The following is an 11,647-nucleotide window of genomic DNA, read 5'->3' on the forward strand; positions in this document are numbered from 1 at the left end:
TAAGGCTGCGTTTAGACTGCAGATCGGATATGCTCAATTCCGATTTTGTGCTCATATCCGATTTTTTTGATTGCATGTTTACATCTACTTTCGCCAGTGACCCAAATCCGATCATGTGTGTTTACATTTGCCAGACACTTGAAATGGCCCGCATGCGCATGGGCTAAAAGTTTCTTGTAGGGGAGAACCAGCACAATCGTAACACTTTTTTATTTTCTCAGTTCAAACTAGCTTTACATAAAGACGATAGCCTTGAGAGCAGTGAAACTTGACCAGAACAGTCATATATCTCTACTCCATGAAAGTTGAAACAGAATGTAACAAATATGTTGCAGTTTGTTAATAACTTAACTTAACAGTGACATGTACCTTTGTTCCAACCTACGCAGCCATTAAAAAGTGCGGTAGGCTACAGTTGTAACAGTATAGCGTCATGGTTGTAACAGTGCTAAAATCGTGAATCCTATAACATATTTTAACACAAAACACTGCTGGCTTAAACAAAGAACATCTGTTTTCATATATAATCAACAAAAAAAGGTCCAAATGTATGACTGTTAAAAGCTAGTTGTATGAGTGATTAGCCATTGCAAACCATACGGTATTATGCTAGCTCACAATAACCTTTAAATAGGCTTATTTTGGTCCTATCGACTTGATAAAACCTGTTAATATAGTTGATGAACTGCTTATTTCTTACATGTCTGAAGCAATTGGTCCAAAACTGATATTTGAAGTTGCTGTGTTAACTTTCATTAGGTGTGATCGCGGCACGTAAAAATATTCCATAACTCGCAATCATAATTGCTCACAACATGCGCGATAAAATCAGTTAATTTTGCCAGTGACGGGTGTTACAACTAACTCTTTTACTGTCTATGCAACTAACCCGCACAGGTCTAGGTCATGTTTTTTATTTTCATTTAATTGCATTTGCTGTGACTATATCAAATGGCACTCATGTTAACTTGAAACAGATCGAGGGACTGACGAAATGAACGACATGTGATTGAAGTCTACAGATTCAAATTTCACGAAGCAAAGTTTAACAAACAGAACTGCAGTTGCAGTTTTAAAAAATAGGCTAATAGCCTACAAATCGCGATGCTTGAATTTGGCACTTTTTTGCTTAATATCTCTGGTTGGCAGGCGCGTAGGAACGTAGTAGACCTAAGCATTGGGGGGGACAAGAATGAGTTCCGTTGCGCGCGCAATTTTTTTATATTAATAAATAAAGGGGGCGAATTATAAGTCACATAAGAGATAAACAAAACCTATTGCTGAAGTTTTAATGGCCCTCTGTAAGATGCCGCTTTGAAAATATGTATTTCAGTCTTCTTCTTAACCTATTTGGAACTGGGAAGAACATCTGCACATAGGCTGTTCAGAACACATTTCTTCCCTGAAAACGCACACAGCTAGTCTGTAGGACAACTGACTCCCCCAATGCTTCCCTTTACGTGGTTGCATAAACGTTGCTTAAATGAAAATAAACTGCTCACAAAAAGTAAGGAAACTTGACTTTGGCCCATTATATCTCTCTTTTAGTAATACCAACCAGTAAAGTGTTTCATATCATTTTTATCGTTGATTTGTCACCTTTACAATGAGGTATAGCTTGTAAGCATAGGGCAATCATGGAATGAGCAACACAAGCAAACGTGTAAGTAGTGCCAACGAAAAATGTGCCAAAATGGCCTGTTATGCTGTTGGAATTCACCTTTGTTACTTCAAGCATTGACGATTGCACTCTCCCACAGAAATGAGGAAAACAAAACATGTTAGGCATACATTTGTTCATTTTATACTCAGTGTCAGGGTCCTCAGTAGCGTGTAGAGGATCCATATGCAGCCACAACAGCTTGGCACCTTCTTCTCATGCTGGTCACCAACCTGGCTACATTCTGCTGTGGGATGGCATTCCATTCCTCGATAAGGATCTGTTAAGTCAGCCAACCTGGTTTTGATGGTGACTCTGGCACGTACAGCATGCCCAAGCTGATCCCACAAGTGTTCACGGCAGGCCATTAGATCCTCTCCACTCCCAAATTATGGAGGTACTCTCTGATGATCCCAGCTCTATGGGGGCGAGCGTTGTCATCCTGGAGGATGGCAATTGGTCCCATATTCTGGAGATATGGAATTGCCACTGGCTCCAGAATCTCATCCCGGTATCTAACTGCATGATGGTTGCCTTCAATGATAACAAGGTCTGTCTTTCGAGTTAGGGAGATGTCACCCCACAGCAGAATGTAGCCAGGTTGGTGACCTGCATGAGAAGAAGGTGCCAAGCTGTTGTGGCTGCATATGGATCCTCTACACGCTACTGAGGACCCTGAGTATAAAATGAACAAATGTATGCCTAACATGTTTTGTTTTCCTCATTTCTGTGGGAGAGTGCAATCGTCAATGCTTGAAGTAACAAAGGTGAATTCCAATAGCATAACAGGCCATTTTGGCACATTTTTTGTTGGCACTACTTACACGTTTGCTTGTGTTGCTCATTCCATGATTGCCCTATGCTTACAAGCTATACCTCATTGTAAAGGTGACAAATCAACGATAAAAATGATATGAAACACTTTACTGGTTGGTATTACTAAAGGGGACATATAATGGGCCAAAGTCAAGTTTCCTTACTTTTTGTGAGCGGTTTATGTTTCTTCTTCTTGACTTTTCATATGCCATCTAAGTAAATTTTATGTCAGCTGACAGATGGATGCGCGTTTTGGGCACAATGAATGGGTTTGCCCTTAGTTTAAATGGAGACGCAGGGAGAGCGCGCTGTGGCTATTGTTACCTGTATGCAGCCAGCTCAACAAAGTAACGTGGTTAGAAGATTCCTGTATGCTGCATTGCCGTGACCATTTCCTTGTGGATTTTTCTCATTGGAATACAGCTAACAAACACGAAAGCTGAGATTGCCTTGCGCATCAGTGTTGGAACGATACTCAACAAACTGTGAGATAAACATTGTTTTTCGTGTCTGGGAGATCTCGTTGTCGTTTTTGACTGTCGGCTTCTTATGTTTATTGTTTGAACGTATGGACACTGAACTTTGAGGGGGTGTTTGTTTGTGCATTATGAAGCTTTGTGTTAATTAGTATTTGTCGGGCCTTCACCTCAGCGCGTAAGTTGCGCGCTAGGTGGCCACGAACGAACTCATTGCTTAATTTGTGACAAAATACAGTGAGTAGCCTATTCATCTTTCATTTGTGTTTTTTCATTTGTTAGATAATGTTGCATGTTTGACGTAGTTTGTAAACAGGCATTCTGCCCGTTTATCTTAAGTCAACCGAGGCCTTCGGTTGCTCATATCCGCCCGTAACCTTATGTGCGTCGTGACAGTGTGTAGATTATAATAAGGGGCAAATTGTTACACATTTAATTTTAAAAGCATAGCCTATAATAGGATGAATAAAGTGTATGGACTTGCTAAATCCAGGTAACCAGATAATTAGGCTATGTGCCACGTCCGATTTCGCAAGTGATAAGCCTACATTTAAAAGCGACAGCCATAAGACTATATTTAGGCTACCGTAGACTACTGTATTCACCCACAATAGGCTATCCTCTTAACTATTTCGAAAAGAATGAAAGAAGGCCGTACACTAAATATTTGGACTGAGAGAGGAGCCTACATTAGCTTTCAGACACTCAAGGTGAGGAAGTGCTCCATGCTGCATTATTGAGACGGGCTTCGTTTCGGGAAACATTCCTAAAACACAATGTAAAAGACCTCCGATGCGCAGCGATAGCTATAGTTATGGGGCCGTAACTCAGGAGGATATAATTGAGCTAAGTAATCAACAACATCTGTACTTTGCAGCGTTTTTCTTTCGGGAGGGGGTCCAACATTGGGGGTGTCCCGACCCCCGCGGTTCCTACGCGCCTGGGTTGTAGGCTATTTACAGTAGACCATTCATATTTGGATGGCTATAGGCCTACGATTGTAGATAATTAGGTAGGCTACAAATGTTTTATTCTCAATACATGGTCTACGGAAACGTAATAGTCCATCAAAGTATCAAATAGGGCAACTTTTAACACGCTCCGAGTCCGCCAGCGCGCCCACTTGGAATTGTAACCTAACGTCACCAGGCGCAAAATTGTCACAGATTAATGACGTGTGGGACGCATTGCACTGGAATATCCGATTTGTCTGTTTAGACTGTAGACACATGCACACAAATCCGATCCATATCTGATTTAAAACCACATACGAAAGGGGCCTGTATCCGATCTGAGGAGATCGGAATTCATGTGTTTTTTTTCTGTTTACACTGTCGTGGCACAGATCGGATACGTGCCACATGAGAGCAAAAAATCGGATTTGGGTCACTTCAAACTGGCAGTGTAAACGCAGCCAAAGTCATTTTTTCGCGTTTCTGCAGCATTGTTTGATGTGTGACATCACCAACAGATATAGAGTTCTATAAGAAATGAAATAACAAATAATCATGTAGGCTACAGCTGTCGCCTATTTTGCCCCTTCCTGTTTCATGTTCGCGCAAGGTTACTATTGGTTTTTAATGTTCACGTCACTATTTGCATGAGCCACGACTAAAAAAGACTTCAAAACATGTTTTATATTGTCGTAACGGCAAAACTAGAAAAAGACTGCCTCCGACGGACTTAAAACCGCTAAGATTGGCACCTTACACTAAACGATTTAGATGGCGGGAGCGCGCTGCGATTCTAGTACAACATTTATTCATTTATAAAATAAATGAATGCATTTATTTTATTGTATCATTTATTATTTAAATCCTAATATTGGTCTTTATTATTATTATTATTATTATTATTATTAGAAAGCCTGACTTTTGACCTGAATGTTTTTCTTGTCACAGCTTGATTTGGTACAGGAATTATCAGCCTGTTTAGTGTCTTGATAATATGTACTATAAAAGTTGGGCCTCGAGGTCAAAAAGATCAAGAGCCCCTGGGTTCCAAGAACCATCTGCGTGTAATGTATTACAACTTCTTGCCACAAGGTGGCAGTTTAAAGCCCGGCGCCCACCGGACACGCCGTTCAGCGGTATTCGGTGGTCTGGGTTTGACGCGCAGGGTTTTAAAATAGTCTTCTATCTCTGTGTGGCTGCTGCGCGGTAGACGTTTCTAGTGGGCTTTGCTCCATTGGAAACAATGGAGTTCAAATTTGTTTATTGGTGCGGCGCACCGCGTACGTGTCCGGTGGGCGCCGGCCTTAAGTCCGCCGTAGCATTGCCGGTGTTACGTGTTTTCACAATTTTTCTAGGGCTGGGCAACGATTAAAATTGTTAATCACGATTAATCACATGATTTCCCTGATTAATCATGATTAATCGCATTATTATACGCAAAACTCAAAAATGAATTCAAAAGTATTATAGCACATTTTTATTTTAAATGTGCTGCCATATGAATGAAGTGCCATAGCATTTTTTCTGCAAACATTTAACATCAGCATTTTGTTTATACAGTAGCAGTTAAATAAATAATTTAGTGTAAATCTCAACTTAGACAATGTAATCAAAACAAATACAAATTTAGAGCTTATTGTACATGCACTTTTTTGGTAAAGCCTTTAACAGTGCGTGTAGTCAGATCTTTCCATAATACTTGTTGTAATAAGCCTAGCCTGGTATAATGTCAAAATTATTTTTTATTTAGGCCTAGAGGTCATTAAGGAAACATAACAAATTAGTTGTTGTTTGTGCAACCCAGACATCAGCAACTTTTATTTTATAAAAATAAAAGTCACTTCTCGTGGCTGCTCCCTTTCACGGCTGCAACTTGTGCACTCGTTTGTGCTTTTTAGCTGCATGTTCATCAGGGGGGTATTCCATCAACCTAGCTTAAGGCTAAACCTGGCTCATTTCTATAAGCCTCGCTAATTTTAGAGAGGTTTCGCATGTTCTTGGGTTCGGTTCCCATGCGATGAATTTACATAGGCTATGTTAACACATTAATATTGCCATGTTTAGTTAATTAAAGGCATCACTATTGATAAAGCGTCATGTACAGCAGCTTGTTCAGTGACAGTATGCAGGCTGTCAGTGGGCTATACGATGAGACAAGCCAGCCTACAGCCTAATTCTGTAAAGGCTATAATAATTAAAACCGCTTCATATAGTCTATTGATTAGGCCTATAGTTCAGATATCAAACCAACTGTATTACACAAATTAAATATGAAATGACATATTGCAAGCCAATATTGCATTTCAGATCATTATATTTCACAAACACTTTGGCAGAACTATATCCTTATGGGAGACAATAGGTTTTCTCCCAATAGGCTACTCCCAGGACAATACTAATTTATTTTATGACCACCGAAAAAATATTTTAGAGTGAACCCTTTTAATCTAACATAGGTTATCTTTAATGTTGAATAGCTGCCAAAGTTGTTTTGAGTTTAAATAGCCTACTTATTCACTCGTTTTGTTCAGAGTGAAGACAATCAAAGTCCCAATTCAAACCATCATAATTACTGTTTAGCGATTTACAGTACGATTTCGTTATTCTCCTTTTTAGGCAACTATCTATTTGTTTCTCTCGTGTTCAATTTGATTACTTCCGATGAAAATCCTGTAGATGGCGCTTGTAAATCGAACTGAAATCTTCTAGTTTGCCTTAATTTTACGACATTCTTTTCATCAATCTATGGTTTTGGTCTACTTTTCTACCTCGTGCACGAGCATACATGAAGCTGATTTTAGCCTCGTTTGAATAAACGAGGGCAAGATGCAGCTAACTTGAGTTAATGGAACGGCTTCAGCCTGAAGTGAAAGTACACGCTAGTTCAAGCCAGGCTATTTCTTTTGAGCGCCGCCTTGTATAGCGAGGTTCATGGAATACCCCCCAGGTCCCGGAGCTGCCTGAGCCTCCATCAGTGGCGTAGCGTAGTTGCGCAAGGCCCCGGTGCAAGTCTGGCGCTGGACCCCACCTCACCCCACCCCACCCCCCACGCTATCTCGACCCATCCCTGTATATCAAGACACACACCGACCGACCACAGAGGGAAAGAACGCACGCACGGTCAACTTGCACACAGCCTACGATCAAAAACAGAACGCATAAAAATTCATTCAATACACCACGTTCCCTTGCAGCACAACAATGGCCTCATCGAAGAACACACTGGGGACGGCTTGAAACGCGTTTGTTTTATAGGCATGGTGCTACAATAAAGTATAAGATAATTAACTAGTGAGTGCGGTTCTTTTGCACATTGGAATACGATATTTAACTCGCACCCGAAGAAGGAGATATCTTGGAGTTTGAGCGCGCCTCTCTCTGCAAACTCATCAAAGAACAAACAGACACATAAATTATGGCACAGCGGCCATTTAACTAACCTGTACGCCGATCAGTTGCCGTATAAGCAAAAACACTTGCACTCACCCGTCAGAAGTGTACTTTGCGTGCCTTCTGCTCAGCAAACTCGTTCACTATTGTGGTGAAATCCAATTTCCTCGCCCTGTCATTTTCGATGGAGAGTATGGCCAATCCACTCAATCGCTCCTGACCCATGGCACTCCTCAGATAGGTCTTTATTTAATTTGCTGACTTTCCACGACTTTAGTAAGAGTAGTAGCCTACCTGTTTACATTTGCTAGCATGTGCAGCAGCCTATCAGAGATGACGTAAAAATGTTATGACTGGACAAACAGATTTCCCAGCAGGCCATGTTACAACATCTTGTAAGTTGACGATAAAATAATCAATAATGGTATTAGTTTTATTAATTAATTTTGATTCTAACATTGAAATGTCATTAGTAAAATCAAAATGATATGAAAAGTAGGAGAAAATACAATAATTGGGGAATGGATAGGTGCCACCATGAGACCATGTTGTAGGAGATAGTGAAGCATTTAAATAGCAATCAGTTTGCTATGGTTGGCATATAAGAAGAGATGGTGTCATTGATGACAACGATTGACTTTATGTCGCTTAGCTGGGAGACGTTGGGCAAATTCCGAATTGTAAAGGGCCCTGCGAGGCTCAAAGGGCCCCGGTGCGTTGCACCGGCTGCACCGTCGCACGCTACGCCCCTGGCCTCCATGTCAACAATGAATGAAAACTGGCTTATTATCAATTCGCTTGAGTTAGCTATGCTACACACATTTCCCCCCTAAACATACAGGCAATGAGCAGCCTTGAATTAATAGTTACCTCCGCCAAGGAGGTTATATTTTCATCGGACACTGATGTTTGTCTGTTTGTTTGTTTGTTTATTTGTCTGTCTGTTAGCAAGATAACTCAAAAAGTAATGGATGGATTTCGCTGGAATCTTCAGGGAAGGTCAGACATGACCCAAGGAAGAAACGATTACATTTTGGGACTAATCCATAACACCGTCGGGATTCCGGAGCCGTTTATGTGTTTCGCTTAGTGGTGTAATGGCATGGTATGGCCATGTGGTGGCGATCGGAATAGTTTAGGTCCAAATGTATGACATCCTAGGAAGAACAATACAGGCGGAGGTCTGCTCTCTCGGAGTCCTTTTCTGGTTTTTAATGTATCAGACAATAACTAGGCTACTCAACACTCTGCTATAGTAGACTATAATTTTCGGGACAGTAGGCTAATGTCACGTAAATTACACAGCGAAGCAGGAAATGAGACATTGGCCTATTAGGGCAGGATTCGGGATTCGGGTCAACTGCTTGTCATCCTGACTGTTCCGATTTTTTCGGGACGTCTGGTCACCCTGCTCCTGTGATTCAAGTTTGCAGTGATTACAAATAACTTTGCTTCTGTCGATTAATTGTGCCGTGTGAAAGAACTTCAAAAACGAAAATGGCCATGTAAAAGTTCCATTGGTCTACCCTGCTTCATGTTTGTTGGTTTGTTTAAATCTGCCAATATCGTTTTCCTTTCCCGGTTCCTGTAAGCAGGCAGCAGTCGGCAGCCAACAGACTTTTACAGTATACAACTAGAAAAGCACTCCGAGAGCGCAGGACTCCGCCAAGCGCCTTATTGAGTCCATACAAACGCTCTTATCAAGCATGTATTTGAAGCATGTGCGTCAAGCCGTTCTAGAGATATAATGCGCAAAGCATGAGATATGGCTGTGACTTCTATTTTGACACACAGGAAACACTTCAACAGGATGTGTAGTTCAGGGAGAGTCAGATTGTATGCTTAGAACCTGAGACCATTGGATTCACAGGTGTTCTGATTAGCCCGGGAACTACTCTGGTAGCTTAACGAGCGCAGCTGCCTAGGTCATTATGACATCACAGCCTCCATTCAAGTGCATGGGGGAAAAAATAACAGCCTTATAGCGCAATGTTGATCATTAATCCTTTAATTAAAGATAATCCTGCATCCAGATCACTCCCAAAATGAAATGGTGTTGTCCTTGGGTCATTTCAGACCTTTCCTGAAAATTTCATGGAAATCCATCCATACGTTTTTGAGTTGTCTTGCTAACAAACAGACAGACAAACAAACAAACAGACAGACAGACAGACAGACAGACAGACAGACAGACAGACAAACGCCGGTCCCTGATGAAAACATAACATCCATGGCGGAGGTAATAAATAATAAAAACTGCGTTAATGCGCGATAAAATAATTATCAGCGTTTATTGATTGATGAGTTAACATGATATTAATGCGTTAACGTGCCCAGCCCTACATTTTTCACAATTGCGGTTTTCTCAAAACTGTAAACACAAAACTCATGGACAAAGTCGAGTCTTCGTCTTTTTCGAGTCTGAATGTCCAAGTCCGAGTCATTCAGTGCTCAAGTCCAAGTCAAGTCACAAGACTCCAAATTTAGCTCATGACTCCGACTCGAGTCTGAGTCCTGGACTCGAGTACTACAACACTACTACACTACTACATGCTCACCAAGTTTAGTGCACTGTGTCCTGGGAATCCTTGACGGAAAATTACTCATGCAGAAAAAACTAGGTAACTAGGGCTGTGTTCAGACTGCTGACGAATCTGATTCCTTCTCATGTATTTTTAGGGGCTACCGCCGTTCATTCCGACATACCAGCACTCCGACATTGACGTCCAATTGTCGTAGTGGAGGCATGTCTCTTTATGGGAGAAAGTTCCACCACTCCGACATTTTTTTTTTTCATGGTCGCAGTGGCGGTATTTAACTTTTTTTTCAAACAACGTGCCATTCCGACATGAGGTCATTAATAGGCTATTAATGTCATAACTATATCCAATTGTGTAAAATAATAAAGATTCCCATTTAAAATGTCATTGTGAAGACTTCTTGATATGGTTATGTGTCTGTTGCGTGCACGACTCGGGGAAGTGAAAGCAGTTCATGGCAAGTTTTCTTCTCTGTCTCATTATTCGCGGACTAAGTGGAGCTAAATTAAGTTATTATTTTGCTGTCACTTCGTCTGTTTTATGGCCTAGAAGGTTGTATTTGGTATCTGTGGATAGCTCTAGCTCTCCTCTTTTATCTGACATGCAAGCCGTATCTTTTTAACACGGTTTCACAAGTAAATCAAACGAAAGTATAGCGGTAGCCGAAGCTATATGATTCTTATTTGTTTGTCACTTCGTCTGTTTCTATAACACAAAAGGATCGATGTGTTTGGTATCAATGGAAAGCTCTTTTTCTCCTCTTTCATTTGATATGCATGTTATGGCTGTGCGATGCCTGGTCCCGGAGTAATTCATGCGAGAGCAGTGGCTGTGTGGGTGAACGCAGAGCAATATAGACTGTAAATATGCTAGCCTACTTTCATTTAAATTCATGATTTTATTTTTATTTTCATACTTGATCGTACAGACACGTGTCTAGTCTCGTTGGAAAGGTTCTGAGCTCTTTCATGCAATATAGGTCTCATCTTGCTGTGACTAATAGCAGAGCAATGTAACAGAGAAGAATGGGTGTGTTTTTTGACGCACTTTGCGTCCGTCGGGCTCATAGGGTCCGTTGAATTGACGTGGAAAAATAGGATTTGTAAACTGTCGGAATGGGGGTACTAAAATGTATCGGATTGGCAGCATGTCGGAATAACACCATGTCTGAATAGCGGCATGTCGGACGAAAGGGATGTCGGACTGGCAGGATGTCGGACTGCCGACATGTAACCATTTTTAGGGCTGACTGTCGACACTGTTTTCAGCAAGTGTCCAAATCGGATATGGCTCTGTTTAGACAGGGCCACATTATTAACCGATCTGACAGGTTGCTCTAGCAACGAAAGCAAATGTTTCTGCCATTAGGAGGAAATACTTGTTAATTTGGCCAAGATATATGACTCACACGTGAGAATTTAGTTTTTCAAGATAATTGAATAGTCAGTAGGATTGGTCAGAGGGCAGTTGTTTCACACGATTTGAGCTATAACTTGGCACATAACCTGCTCCCAAGACACCATGGATGGATGATGTAGAATGTAGCATGGAACCAGTATACTGTAGTGCATTTTGATGAACATGACATTAGCAATTGAAAATGTATAAAAACAGCAGACATTTGTACAACATCAGGTGCATGTATGTACTAAAGCACTGTTTGTCCAAGATGGGGAGATGATGCTTTAATGAGGTTGTCATGGTCTGCTGGCCTTGTCTGTGTCTGTCTTACTCTGTGTCTTGTGTGTCTGTCCTGAAGGTGTGGCTGCAGACCATGTGCGGAATTGGGGACACATGGGTCCGGTGTCTCCA

The sequence above is a fragment of the Sardina pilchardus genome, chromosome 3 (genome assembly GCF_963854185.1).
Source record: "Sardina pilchardus chromosome 3, fSarPil1.1, whole genome shotgun sequence".
Lineage (NCBI taxonomy): Eukaryota > Metazoa > Chordata > Actinopteri > Clupeiformes > Clupeidae > Sardina > Sardina pilchardus.